Below are 15,153 nucleotides of genomic sequence, written 5' to 3'. Positions count from 1 at the left end.
GACCAGAGGCACAGGACAGGCCTGCCTTCTGCCCGGACTCCTGCCTCAGAATGGAGCTCGCGTCCCTGCCCTAGTCATCCCCTCATGTGTCTCCTTAGTAGCCAGGCTTCCATCTCTCCGCACAGGGAGAGGGTGACACGTGTCTTGCCACCGGCCTGCTGTTCGTGCCACGGCAGGCTATCCTGCTTCCCGACTGTGTCCGAACCACAAGGCCAAGGGCTCCTTCTCTTCCCCAGGGACGGCGTGCTGCGCCTTCCCCACACTTGCTCCTAGGGAGCGCGGTGACAGACATATGCAACCATGCATCTCTCTCAAGGCAGAGGGGATGCCCAGGCAAAGAGGATTTCTTTCCATGCGGGTTTATTACACCGAGCTGTGGAGACAAGCTCTGGCAAGGAACAGGCAGCATCCCACAGACCCGACTCTGATTTCCCAACGAATGCTGTGCGTTCCCAGAGGGGATGCCACAGCAAAGAGGCTTTCACTTAATGCGGGTTTCTACCGCCATGCTGAGAATACTAGGCTAAGGCAAGCAGCAACAGCAGACCACAGAACCGACTCTGATTTCCCAGCGACTGCTCTGCTTTCGCAGAGGTTTTCAGCTTGGCGCGAACCACACTATGCTGCTGCTTCCTCAGCAAGGCTTTGGTCGTTCCCTCTGTCGCCACAGGGAAGAAGAGACACGGGAGAGCTGGTGGTGCCTCTTGGGCCTTGCTTTCCTGGGTTCCAAGTTCGCACCCGGGGTTCACCTTGCTAAGCCGAAATAAGCAGACACAGCCTCGACCCTGCAGCAGCGTGCGTGGCCTAGGATGGCACTCTGCTCACCATGCCATCTCTCGGCATAGGCAAGGCCTGCCCTTTCGCTCTGGCGTTCAGATGGACAGGGGACTAGGCCAGTGCCTTCCGCATCCTTGAGGAGACGAGAGGATCACTGCACACCGCCCGTGCCCTCGGATGGGGAGTAATGGGTAACTTTCCCTGTTTCCCCGGGAAACCCCCTGCCTCCGCCAATGCTGCCACATCCTGGAGGAAGACGGCATCTGATTGCCCATACCTCCTGGAGGTGTTTCTGCGAGTTCAGGGCCGGGAGCTTGGTGGCAAGCCCACGTCTGCCCTCTGGACAGGTGGCCAAGGAGATGCTGTCCCCTTTGGACCAGAGGCACAGGAAAGGCCTTCCTTCTCAGACTCCTTCCTCAGATTGGCGCACGCTCCCTTGCCCAATCGTCCCCTCATGTCTCCTGAGCAGCCAGGCTTCATCTCTCTGCACAGGGAGCGGGTGACATTTGTCTTACCAGCGGCCCGCTGTTCCTGCCAGGGCCGGCTCTCCAGCTTCGCGACCGTTTCCCGACCACAAGGCCAAGGGCTCCTTCTCTTCTCCTGGGGCAGCGTGCTTCACTTTCCCAAGACAGGCTCCTGTGGAGCCCAGTGACAGACATGTCCCTTTCCTTAAGGTTCTTTCCACAGGCGCAACCACGGTGTTCTCTCACGCAGAGGGGATGCCCAGGCAATGAGGATTTCGCTCCATGCGGGTTTATTACACCATGCTGCAGAGTCTTGCTCACGCAAGCAGCAGCAGCATCGCACAGACCCGACTCTGATTTCCCAAAGAATGCTGTATTTTCCCAAAGCGGATGCCCGGGCAAAGAGGCTTTCACTCTATGAGGGCTACTCCCGCCGTGCTGCGAATACTAGGCTAAGGCAAGCAGCAACAGCAGACCACAGAACCGTCTCTGTTCCCAGCGACTGCTATATATTTTTGCAGAGGTTTTCAGCTAGGCGCGAACCGCACTTCGCTGCTGCTTTCTCAGCAAGGCTTTTGTCGTTCGCTCTGTCGCGTCAGGGAAGAAGAGCCGCGGGGGAGAGCTGGTGCTTCTTGGGCCTTGCTTTCCTGGGCTCCAAGTTCGCACCCGGGGTTCACCTTGCTAAGCCGAACGAAGCACACACAATCACAACCCAGCAACAGCGTGCGTGGCCTAGCATGGCACTCTATGCCTGTTACCATCTCCTGCCGTAGGTAAGGCTTTGTTTGCCTTTAGCTCTGGCGCTCAGGCAGACTCGGGGTCTAGGCCAGTGCCTTCACCACAGGAGAGGGGAGGCGACAGGATCTCTGCACAAGGCCCGTGCACTCAGATGGGGAACTGTGGGGGACTGTCTCCACTCCTTCCCGGGCACACCACCTGCCACCCCGCAACGCTGCCACATCTTGGTGGAAGACGGCCTCTGACTGCCCGTTTTTCTCCATGGGGTTGCTTCTGCGAGGTCCGGGTATGGCACCTGGTGGCAAGCCCATGTCTGCCCTCTGGACAGGTGGGCAAGGAGATGCTGTCCCCTTTGGACCAGAGGCACAGGAAAGGCCTTCCTTCTCAGACTCCTTCCTCAGATTGGCGCACGCTCCCTTGCCCAATCGTCCCCTCATGTTTCCTGAGCAGCCAGGCTTCTTTCTCTCTGCTCAGGGAGCGGGTGACATTTGTCTTACCAGCGGCCCGCTGTTCCTGCCAGGGCCGGCTCTCCAGCTTCGCGACCGTTTCCCGACCACAAGGCCAAGGGCTCCTTCTCTTCTCCTGGGGCAGCGTGCTTCACTTTCCCAAGACAGGCTCCTGTGGAGCCCAGTGACAGACATGTCCCTTTCCTTAAGGTTCTTTCCACAGGCGCAACCACGGTGTTCTCTCACGCAGAGGGGATGCCCAGGCAATGAAGATTTCGCTCCATGCGGGTTTATTACACCATGCTGCAGAGTCTTGCTCACGCAAGAGGCAGCAGCATCGCATAGACCCGACTCTGATTTCCCAAAGAATGCTGTATTTTCCCAAAGCGGATGCCCGGGCAAAGAGGCTTTCACTCTATGAGGCCTACTCCCGCCGTGCTGCGAATACTAGGCTAAGGCAAGCAGCAACAGCAGACCACAGAACCGTCTCTGATTTCCCAGCGACTGCTATAGTTTTTTTGCAGAGGTTTTCAGCTAGGCGCGAACCGCACTTCGCTGCTGCTTTCTCAGCAAGGCTTTTGTCGTTCGCTCTGTCGCGTCAGGGAAGTAGAGCCGCGGGAGAGCTGGTGCTTCTTGGGCCTTGCTTTCCTGGGCTCCAAGTTCGCACCCGGGGTTCACCTTGCTAAGCCGAACGAAGCACACACAATCACAACCCAGCAACAGCGTGCGTGGCCTAGCATGGCACTCTATGCCTGTTACCATCTCCTGCCGTAGGTAAGGCTTTGCCTTTTAGCTCTGGCGGCGCTCAGGCAGACTCGGGGTCTAGGCCAGTGCCTTCACCACAGGAGAGAGGAGGCGACAGGATCCCTGCACAAGGCCCGTGCACTCAGATGGGGAACTGTGGGGGACTGTCTCCACTCCTTCCCGGGCACACCACCTGCCACCCGCAACGCTGCCACATCTTGGTGGAAGACGGCCTCTGACTGCCCGTTTCTCCATGGGGTTGCTTCTGCGAGTTCCGGGTATGGCACCTGGTGGCAAGCCCAAGTCTGCCCTTGGGACAGGTGGCCAAGGAGATGCTTTCCCCTTGGGACCAGAGGCACAGGACAGGCCCTGCCTTCTGCCCGGACTCCTGCCTCAGAATGGAGCTCGCGTCCCTGCCCTAGTCATCCCCTCATGTGTCTCCTTAGTAGCCAGGCTTCCATCTCTCCGCACAGGGAGAGGGTGACACGTGTCTTGCCACCGGCCTGCTGTTCGTGCCACGGCAGGCTATCCTGCTTCCCGACTGTGTCCGAACCACAAGGCCAAGGGCTCCTTCTCTTCCCCAGGGACGGCGTGCTGCGCCTTCCCCACACTTGCTCCTAGGGAGCGCGGTGACAGACATATGCAACCATGCATCTCTCTCAAGGCAGAGGGGATGCCCAGGCAAAGAGGATTTTCTTTCCATGCGGGTTTATTACACCGAGCTGTGGAGACAAGCTCTGGCAAGGAACAGGCAGCATCCCACAGACCCGACTCTGATTTCCCAACGAATGCTGTGCGTTCCCAGAGGGGATGCCACAGCAAAGAGGCTTTCACTTAATGCGGGTTTCTACCGCCATGCTGAGAATACTAGGCTAAGGCAAGCAGCAACAGCAGACCACAGAACCGACTCTGATTTCCCAGCGACTGCTCTGCTTTCGCAGAGGTTTTCAGCTTGGCGCGAACCACACTATGCTGCTGCTTCCTCAGCAAGGCTTTGGTCGTTCCCTCTGTCGCCACAGGGAAGAAGAGACACGGGAGAGCTGGTGCCTCTTGGGCCTTGCTTTCCTGGGTTCCAAGTTCGCACCCGGGGTTCACCTTGCTAAGCCGAAATAAGCAGACACACAGCCTCGACCCTGCAGCAGCGTGCGTGGCCTAGGATGGCACTCTGCTCACCATGCCATCTCTCGGCATAGGCAAGGCCTGCCCTTTCGCTCTGGCGTTCAGATGGACAGGGGGACTAGGCCAGTGCCTTCCGCATCCTTGAGGAGACGAGAGGATCACTGCACACCGCCCGTGCCCTCGGATGGGGAGTAATGGGTAACTTTCCCTGTTTCCCCGGGAAACCCCCTGCCTCCGCCAATGCTGCCACATCCTGGAGGAAGACGGCATCTGATTGCCCATACCTCCAGGAGGTGTTTCTGCGAGTTCAGGGCCGGGAGCTTGGTGGCAAGCCCACGTCTGCCCTCTGGACAGGTGGCCAAGGAGATGCTGTCCCCTTTGGACCAGAGGCACAGGAAAGGCCTTCCTTCTCAGACTCCTTCCTCAGATTGGCGCACGCTCCCCTTGCCCAATCGTCCCCTCATGTCTCCTGAGCAGCCAGGCTTCATCTCTCTGCACAGGGAGCGGGTGACATTTGTCTTACCAGCGGCCCGCTGTTCCTGCCAGGGCCGGCTCTCCAGCTTCGCGACCGTTTCCCGACCACAAGGCCAAGGGCTCCTTCTCTTCTCCTGGGGCAGCGTGCTTCACTTTCCCAAGACAGGCTCCTGTGGAGCCCAGTGACAGACATGTCCCTTTCCTTAAGGTTCTTTCCACAGGCGCAACCACGGTGTTCTCTCACGCAGAGGGGATGCCCAGGCAATGAGGATTTCGCTCCATGCGGGTTTATTACACCATGCTGCAGAGTCTTGCTCACGCAAGCAGCAGCAGCATCGCACAGACCCGACTCTGATTTCCCAAAGAATGCTGTATTTTCCCAAAGCGGATGCCCGGGCAAAGAGGCTTTCACTCTATGAGGGCTACTCCCGCCGTGCTGCGAATACTAGGCTAAGGCAAGCAGCAACAGCAGACCACAGAACCGTCTCTGATTTCCCAGCGACTGCTATAGTTTTTTTGCAGAGGTTTTCAGCTAGGCGCGAACCGCACTTCGCTGCTGCTGCTCTCAGCAAGGCTTTTGTCGTTCGCTCTGTCGCGTCAGGGAAGAAGAGCCGCGGGAGAGCTGGTGCTTCTTGGGCCTTGCTTTCCTGGGCTCCAAGTTCGCACCCGGGGTTCACCTTGCTAAGCCGAACGAAGCACACACAATCACAACCCAGCAACAGCGTGCGTGGCCTAGCATGGCACTCTATGCCTGTTACCATCTCCTGCCGTAGGTAAGGCTTTGTTTGCCTTTAGCTCTGGCGCTCAGGCAGACTCGGGGTCTAGGCCAGTGCCTTCACCACAGGAGAGAGGAGAGACGACAGGATCTCTGCACAAGGCCCGTGCACTCAGATGGGGAACTGTGGGGGACTGTCTCCACTCCTTCCCGGGCACACCACCTGCCACCCGCAACGCTGCCACATCTTGGTGGAAGACGGCCTCTGACTGCCCGTTTCTCCATGGGGTTGCTTCTGCGAGGTCCGGGTATGGCACCTGGTGGCAAGCCCATGTCTGCCCTCTGGACAGGTGGGCCAAGGAGATGCTGTCCCCTTTGGACCAGAGGCACAGGAAAGGCCTTCCTTCTCAGACTCCTTCCTCAGATTGGCGCACGCTCCCTTGCCCAATCGTCCCCTCATGTTTCCTGAGCAGCCAGGCTTCTCTCTGCTCAGGGAGCGGGTGACATTTGTCTTACCAGCGGCCCGCTGTTCCTGCCAGGGCCGGCTCTCCAGCTTCGCGACCGTTTCCCGACCACAAGGCCAAGGGCTCCTTCTCTTCTCCTGGGGCAGCGTGCTTCACTTTCCCAAGACAGGCTCCTGTGGAGCCCAGTGACAGACATGTCCCTTTCCTTAAGGTTCTTTCCACAGGCGCAACCACGGTGTTCTCTCACGCAGAGGGGATGCCCAGGCAATGAGGATTTCGCTCCATGCGGGTTTATTACACCATGCTGCAGAGTCTTGCTCACGCAAGCAGCAGCAGCATCGCACAGACCCGACTCTGATTTCCCAAAGAATGCTGTATTTTCCCAAAGCGGATGCCCGGGCAAAGAGGCTTTCACTCTATGAGGGCCTACTCCCGCCGTGCTGCGAATACTAGGCTAAGGCAAGCAGCAACAGCAGACCACAGAACCGTCTCTGATTTCCCAGCGACTGCTATATTTTTGCAGAGGTTTTCAGCTAGGCGCGAACCGCACTTCGCTGCTGCTTTCTCAGCAAGGCTTTTGTCGTTCGCTCTGTCGCGTCAGGGAAGAAGAGCCGCGGGAGAGCTGGTGCTTCTTGGGCCTTGCTTTCCTGGGCTCCAAGTTCGCACCCGGGGTTCACCTTGCTAAGCCGAACGAAGCACACACAATCACAACCCAGCAACAGCGTGCGTGGCCTAGCATGGCACTCTATGCCTGTTACCATCTCCTGCCGTAGGTAAGGCTTTGTTTGCCTTTAGCTCTGGCGCTCAGGCAGACTCGGGGTCTAGGCCAGTGCCTTCACCACAGGAGAGGGGAGGCGACAGGATCTCTGCACAAGGCCCGTGCACTCAGATGGGGAACTGTGGGGGACTGTCTCCACTCCTTCCCGGGCACACCACCTGCCACCCGCAACGCTGCCACATCTTGGTGGAAGACGGCCTCTGACTGCCCGTTTCTCCATGGGGTTGCTTCTGCGAGGTCCGGGTATGGCACCTGGTGGGCAAGCCCATGTCTGCCCTCTGGACAGGTGGGCAAGGAGATGCTGTCCCCTTTGGACCAGAGGCACAGGAAAGGCCTTCCTTCTCAGACTCCTTCCTCAGATTGGCGCACGCTCCCTTGCCCAATCGTCCCCTCATGTTTCCTGAGCAGCCAGGCTTCTTTCTCTCTGCTCAGGGAGCGGGTGACATTTGTCTTACCAGCGGCCCGCTGTTCCTGCCAGGGCCGGCTCTCCAGCTTCGCGACCGTTTCCCGACCACAAGGCCAAGGGCTCCTTCTCTTCTCCTGGGGCAGCGTGCTTCACTTTCCCAAGACAGGCTCCTGTGGAGCCCAGTGACAGACATGTCCCTTTCCTTAAGGTTCTTTCCACAGGCGCAACCACGGTGTCTCTCACGCAGAGGGGATGCCCAGGCAATGAAGATTTCGCTCCATGCGGGTTTATTACACCATGCTGCAGAGTCTTGCTCACGCAAGAGGCAGCAGCAGCATCGCATAGACCCGACTCTGATTTCCCAAAGAATGCTGTATTTTCCCAAAGCGGATGCCCGGGCAAAGAGGCTTTCACTCTATGAGGCCTACTCCCGCCGTGCTGCGAATACTAGGCTAAGGCAAGCAGCAACAGCAGACCACAGAACCGTCTCTGATTTCCCAGCGACTGCTATAGTTTTGCAGAGGTTTTCAGCTAGGCGCGAACCGCACTTCGCTGCTGCTTTCTCAGCAAGGCTTTTGTCGTTCGCTCTGTCGCGTCAGGGAAGTAGAGCCGCGGGAGAGCTGGTGCTTCTTGGGCCTTGCTTTCCTGGGCTCCAAGTTCGCACCCGGGGTTCACCTTGCTAAGCCGAACGAAGCACACACACATCACAACCCAGCAACAGCGTGCGTGGCCTAGCATGGCACTCTATGCCTGTTACCATCTCCTGCCGTAGGTAAGGCTTTGCCTTTAGCTCTGGCGCTCAGGCAGACTCGGGGGTCTAGGCCAGTGCCTTCACCACAGGAGAGAGGAGGCGACAGGATCCCTGCACAAGGCCCGTGCACTCAGATGGGGAACTGTGGGGGGACTGTCTCCACTCCTTCCCGGGCACACCCACCTGCCACCCGCAACGCTGCCACATCTTGGTGGAAGACGGCCTCTGACTGCCCGTTTTTTCTCCATGGGGTTGCTTCTGCGAGTTCCGGGTATGGCACCTGGTGGCAAGCCCAAGTCTGCCCTTGGGACAGGTGGCCAAGGAGATGCTTTCCCCTTGGGACCAGAGGCACAGGACAGGCCTGCCTTCTGCCCGGACTCCTGCCTCAGAATGGAGCTCGCGTCCCTGCCCTAGTCATCCCCTCATGTGTCTCCTTAGTAGCCAGGCTTCCATCTCTCCGCACAGGGAGAGGGTGACACGTGTCTTGCCACCGGCCTGCTGTTCGTGCCACGGCAGGCTATCCTGCTTCCCGACTGTGTCCGAACCACAAGGCCAAGGGCTCCTTCTCTTCCCCAGGGACGGCGTGCTGCGCCTTCCCCACACTTGCTCCTAGGGAGCGCGGTGACAGACATATGCAACCATGCATCTCTCTCAAGGCAGAGGGGATGCCCAGGCAAAGAGGATTTCTTTCCATGCGGGTTTATTACACCGAGCTGTGGAGACAAGCTCTGGCAAGGAACAGGCAGCATCCCACAGACCCGACTCTGATTTCCCAACGAATGCTGTGCGTTCCCAGAGGGGATGCCACAGCAAAGAGGCTTTCACTTAATGCGGGTTTCTACCGCCATGCTGAGAATACTAGGCTAAGGCAAGCAGCAACAGCAGACCACAGAACCGACTCTGATTTCCCAGCGACTGCTCTGCTTTCGCAGAGGTTTTCAGCTTGGCGCGAACCACACTATGCTGCTGCTTCCTCAGCAAGGCTTTGGTCGTTCCCTCTGTCGCCACAGGGAAGAAGAGACACGGGAGAGCTGGTGCCTCTTGGGCCTTGCTTTCCTGGGTTCCAAGTTCGCACCCGGGGTTCACCTTGCTAAGCCGAAATAAGCAGACACAGCCTCGACCCTGCAGCAGCGTGCGTGGCCTAGGATGGCACTCTGCTCACCATGCCATCTCTCGGCATAGGCAAGGCCTGCCCTTTCGCTCTGGCGTTCAGATGGACAGGGGGGTCTAGGCCAGTGCCTTCCGCATCCTTGAGGAGACGAGAGGATCACTGCACACCGCCCGTGCCCTCGGATGGGGAGTAATGGGTAACTTTCCCTGTTTCCCCCCGGGAAACCCCCTGCCTCCGCCAATGCTGCCACATCCTGGAGGAAGACGGCATCTGATTGCCCATACCTCCAGGAGGTGTTTTCTGCGAGTTCAGGGCCGGGAGCTTGGTGGCAAGCCCACGTCTGCCCTCTGGACAGGTGGCCAAGGAGATGCTGTCCCCTTTGGACCAGAGGCACAGGAAAGGCCTTCCTTCTCAGACTCCTTCCTCAGATTGGCGCACGCTCCCTTGCCCAATCGTCCCCTCATGTCTCCTGAGCAGCCAGGCTTCATCTCTCTGCACAGGGAGGAGGGTGACATTTGTCTTACCAGCGGCCCGCTGTTCCTGCCAGGGCCGGCTCTCCAGCTTCGCGACCGTTTCCCGACCACAAGGCCAAGGGCTCCTTCTCTTCTCCTGGGGCAGCGTGCTTCACTTTCCCAAGACAGGCTCCTGTGGAGCCCAGTGACAGACATGTCCCTTTCCTTAAGGTTCTTTCCACAGGCGCAACCACGGTGTTCTCTCACGCAGAGGGGATGCCCAGGCAATTGAGGATTTCGCTCCATGCGGGTTTATTACACCATGCTGCAGAGTCTTGCTCACGCAAGCAGCAGCAGCATCGCACAGACCCGACTCTGATTTCCCAAAGAATGCTGTATTTTCCCAAAGCGGATGCCCGGGCAAAGAGGCTTTCACTCTATGAGGGCTACTCCCGCCGTGCTGCGAATACTAGGCTAAGGCAAGCAGCAACAGCAGACCACAGAACCGTCTCTGATTTCCCAGCGACTGCTATATTTTTTGCAGAGGTTTTCAGCTAGGCGCGAACCGCACTTCGCTGCTGCTTTCTCAGCAAGGCTTTTGTCGTTCGCTCTGTCGCGTCAGGGAAGAAGAGCCGCGGGAGAGCTGGTGCTTCTTGGGCCTTGCTTTCCTGGGCTCCAAGTTCGCACCCGGGGTTCACCTTGCTAAGCCGAACGAACGAAGCACACACAATCACAACCCAGCAACAGCGTGCGTGGCCTAGCATGGCACTCTATGCCTGTTACCATCTCCTGCCGTAGGTAAGGCTTTGTTTGCCTTTAGCTCTGGCGCTCAGGCAGACTCGGGGTCTAGGCCAGTGCCTTCACCACAGGAGAGGGGAGGCGACAGGATCTCTGCACAAGGCCCGTGCACTCAGATGGGGAACTGTGGGGGACTGTCTCCACTCCTTCCCGGGCACACCACCTGCCACCCGCAACGCTGCCACATCTTGGTGGAAGACGGCCTCTGACTGCCCGTTTCTCCATGGGGTTGCTTCTGCGAGGTCCGGGTATGGCACCTGGTGGCAAGCCCATGTCTGCCCTCTGGACAGGTGGGCAAGGAGATGCTGTCCCCTTTGGACCAGAGGCACAGGAAAGGCCTTCCTTCTCAGACTCCTTCCTCAGATTGGCGCACGCTCCCTTGCCCAATCGTCCCCTCATGTTTCCTGAGCAGCCAGGCTTCTTTCTCTCTGCTCAGGGAGCGGGTGACATTTGTCTTACCAGCGGCCCGCTGTTCCTGCCAGGGCCGGCTCTCCAGCTTCGCGACCGTTTCCCGACCACAAGGCCAAGGGCTCCTTCTCTTCTCCTGGGGCAGCGTGCTTCACTTTCCCAAGACAGGCTCCTGTGGAGCCCAGTGACAGACATGTCCCTTTCCTTAAGGTTCTTTCCACAGGCGCAACCACGGTGTTCTCTCACGCAGAGGGGATGCCCAGGCAATGAAGATTTCGCTCCATGCGGGTTTATTACACCATGCTGCAGAGTCTTGCTCACGCAAGAGGCAGCAGCATCGCATAGACCCGACTCTGATTTCCCAAAGAATGCTGTATTTTCCCAAAGCGGATGCCCGGGCAAAGAGGCTTTCACTCTATGAGGCCTACTCCCGCCGTGCTGCGAATACTAGGCTAAGGCAAGCAGCAACAGCAGACCACAGAACCGTCTCTGATTTCCCAGCGACTGCTATAGTTTTGCAGAGGTTTTCAGCTAGGCGCGAACCGCACTTCGCTGCTGCTTTCTCAGCAAGGCTTTTGTCGTCGTCGCTCTGTCGCGTCAGGGAAGTAGAGCCGCGGGAGAGCTGGTGCTTCTTGGGCCTTGCTTTCCTGGGCTCCAAGTTCGCACCCGGGGTTCACCTTGCTAAGCCGAACGAAGCACACACAATCACAACCCAGCAACAGCGTGCGTGGCCTAGCATGGCACTCTATGCCTGTTACCATCTCCTGCCGTAGGTAAGGCTTTGCCTTTAGCTCTGGCGCTCAGGCAGACTCGGGGTCTAGGCCAGTGCCTTCACCACAGGAGAGAGGAGGCGACAGGATCCCTGCACAAGGCCCGTGCACTCAGATGGGGAACTGTGGGGGACTGTCTCCACTCCTTCCCGGGCACACCACCTGCCACCCGCAACGCTGCCACATCTTGGTGGAAGACGGCCTCTGACTGCCCGTTTCTCCATGGGGTTGCTTCTGCGAGTTCCGGGTATGGCACCTGGTGGCAAGCCCAAGTCTGCCCTTGGGACAGGTGGCCAAGGAGATGCTTTCCCCTTGGGACCAGAGGCACAGGACAGGCCTGCCTTCTGCCCGGACTCCTGCCTCAGAATGGAGCTCGCGTCCCTGCCCTAGTCATCCCCTCATGTGTCTCCTTAGTAGCCAGGCTTCCATCTCTCCGCACAGGGAGAGGGTGACACGTGTCTTGCCACCGGCCTGCTGTTCGTGCCACGGCAGGCTATCCTGCTTCCCGACTGTGTCCGAACCACAAGGCCAAGGGCTCCTTCTCTTCCCCAGGGACGGCGTGCTGCGCCTTCCCCACACTTGCTCCTAGGGAGCGCGGTGACAGACATATGCAACCATGCATCTCTCTCAAGGCAGAGGGGATGCCCAGGCAAAGAGGATTTCTTTCCATGCGGGTTTATTACACCGAGCTGTGGAGACAAGCTCTGGCAAGGAACAGGCAGCATCCCACAGACCCGACTCTGATTTCCCAACGAATGCTGTGCGTTCCCAGAGGGGATGCCACAGCAAAGAGGCTTTCACTTAATGCGGGTTTCCTACCGCCATGCTGAGAATACTAGGCTAAGGCAAGCAGCAACAGCAGACCACAGAACCGACTCTGATTTCCCAGCGACTGCTCTGCTTTCGCAGAGGTTTTCAGCTTGGCGCGAACCACACTATGCTGCTGCTTCCTCAGCAAGGCTTTGGTCGTTCCCTCTGTCGCCACAGGGAAGAAGAGACACGGGAGAGCTGGTGCCTCTTGGGCCTTGCTTTCCTGGGTTCCAAGTTCGCACCCGGGGTTCACCTTGCTAAGCCGAAATAAGCAGACACAGCCTCGACCCTGCAGCAGCGTGCGTGGCCTAGGATGGCACTCTGCTCACCATGCCATCTCTCGGCATAGGCAAGGCCTGCCCTTTCGCTCTGGCGTTCAGATGGACAGGGGACTAGGCCAGTGCCTTCCGCATCCTTGAGGAGACGAGAGGATCACTGCACACCGCCCGTGCCCTCGGATGGGGAGTAATGGGTAACTTTCCCTGTTTCCCCGGGAAACCCCCTGCCTCCGCCAATGCTGCCACATCCTGGAGGAAGACGGCATCTGATTGCCCATACCTCCAGGAGGTGTTTCTGCGAGTTCAGGGCCGGGAGCTTGGTGGCAAGCCCACGTCTGCCCTCTGGACAGGTGGCCAAGGAGATGCTGTCCCCTTTGGACCAGAGGCACAGGAAAGGCCTTCCTTCTCAGACTCCTTCCTCAGATTGGCGCACGCTCCCTTGCCCAATCGTCCCCTCATGTCTCCTGAGCAGCCAGGCTTCATCTCTCTGCACAGGGAGCGGGTGACATTTGTCTTACCAGCGGCCCGCTGTTCCTGCCAGGGCCGGCTCTCCAGCTTCGCGACCGTTTCCCGACCACAAGGCCAAGGGCTCCTTCTCTTCTCCTGGGGCAGCGTGCTTCACTTTCCCAAGACAGGCTCCTGTGGAGCCCAGTGACAGACATGTCCCTTTCCTTAAGGTTCTTTCCACAGGCGCAACCACGGTGTTCTCTCACGCAGAGGGGATGCCCAGGCAATGAAGATTTCGCTCCATGCGGGTTTATTACACCATGCTGCAGAGTCTTGCTCACGCAAGAGGCAGCAGCATCGCATAGACCCGACTCTGATTTCCCAAAGAATGCTGTATTTTCCCAAAGCGGATGCCCGGGCAAAGAGGCTTTCACTCTATGAGGCCTACTCCCGCCGTGCTGCGAATACTAGGCTAAGGCAAGCAGCAACAGCAGACCACAGAACCGTCTCTGATTTCCCAGCGACTGCTATAGTTTTGCAGAGGTTTTCAGCTAGGCGCGAACCGCACTTCGCTGCTGCTTTCTCAGCAAGGCTTTTTGTCGTTCGCTCTGTCGCGTCAGGGAAGTAGAGCCGCGGGAGAGCTGGTGCTTCTTGGGCCTTGCTTTCCTGGGCTCCAAGTTCGCACCCGGGGTTCACCTTGCTAAGCCGAACGAAGCAGCACACAATCACAACCCAGCAACAGCGTGCGTGGCCTAGCATGGCACTCTATGCCTGTTACCATCTCCTGCCGTAGGTAAGGCTTTGCCTTTAGCTCTGGCGCTCAGGCAGACTCGGGGTCTAGGCCAGTGCCTTCACCACAGGAGAGAGGAGGCGACAGGATCCCTGCACAAGGCCCGTGCACTCAGATGGGGAACTGTGGGGGACTGTCTCCACTCCTTCCCGGGGCACCACCTGCCACCCGCAACGCTGCCACATCTTGGTGGAAGACGGCCTCTGACTGCCCGTTTCTCCATGGGGTTGCTTCTGCGAGTTCCGGGGTATGGCACCTGGTGGCAAGCCCAAGTCTGCCCTTGGGACAGGTGGCCAAGGAGATGCTTTCCCCTTGGGACCAGAGGCACAGGACAGGCCTGCCTTCTGCCCGGACTCCTGCCTCAGAATGGAGCTCGCGTCCCTGCCCTAGTCATCCCCTCATGTGTCTCCTTAGTAGCCAGGCTTCCATCTCTCCGCACAGGGAGAGGGTGACACGTGTCTTGCCACCGGCCTGCTGTTCGTGCCACGGCAGGCTATCCTGCTTCCCGACTGTGTCCCGAACCACAAGGCCAAGGGCTCCTTCTCTTCCCCAGGGACGGCGTGCTGCGCCTTCCCCACACTTGCTCCTAGGGAGCGCGGTGACAGACATATGCAACCATGCATCTCTCTCAAGGCAGAGGGGATGCCCAGGCAAAGAGGATTTCTTTCCATGCGGGTTTATTACACCGAGCTGTGGAGACAAGCTCTGGCAAGGAACAGGCAGCATCCCACAGACCCGACTCTGATTTCCCAACGAATGCTGTGCGTTCCCAGAGGGGATGCCACAGCAAAGAGGCTTTCACTTAATGCGGGTTTCTACCGCCATGCTGAGAATACTAGGCTAAGGCAAGCAGCAACAGCAGACCACAGAACCGACTCTGATTTCCCAGCGACTGCTCTGCTTTCGCAGAGGTTTTCAGCTTGGCGCGAACCACACTATGCTGCTGCTTCCTCAGCAAGGCTTTGGTCGTTCCCTCTGTCGCCACAGGGAAGAAGAGACACGGGAGAGCTGGTGCCTCTTGGGCCTTGCTTTCCTGGGTTCCAAGTTCGCACCCGGGGTTCACCTTGCTAAGCCGAAATAAGCAGACACACAGCCTCGACCCTGCAGCAGCGTGCGTGGCCTAGGATGGCACTCTGCTCACCATGCCATCTCTCGGCATAGGCAAGGCCTGCCCTTTCGCTCTGGCGTTCAGATGGACAGGGGACTAGGCCAGTGCCTTCCGCATCCTTGAGGAGACGAGAGGATCACTGCACACCGCCCGTGCCCTCGGATGGGGAGTAATGGGTAACTTTCCCTGTTTTCCCCGGGAAACCCCCTGCCTCCGCCAATGCTGCCACATCCTGGAGGAAGACGGCATCTGATTGCCCATACCTCCAGGAGGTGTTTCTGCGAGTTCAGGGCCGGGAGCTTGGT

The sequence above is a fragment of the Mustela putorius genome, unplaced genomic scaffold, assembly GCF_011764305.1.
Source record: "Mustela putorius furo isolate JIRA1106 unplaced genomic scaffold, ASM1176430v1.1 tig00000659_pilon_pilon_pilon, whole genome shotgun sequence".
NCBI lineage: Eukaryota > Metazoa > Chordata > Mammalia > Carnivora > Mustelidae > Mustela > Mustela putorius.
This window is presented reverse-complemented; position numbering follows the sequence as displayed.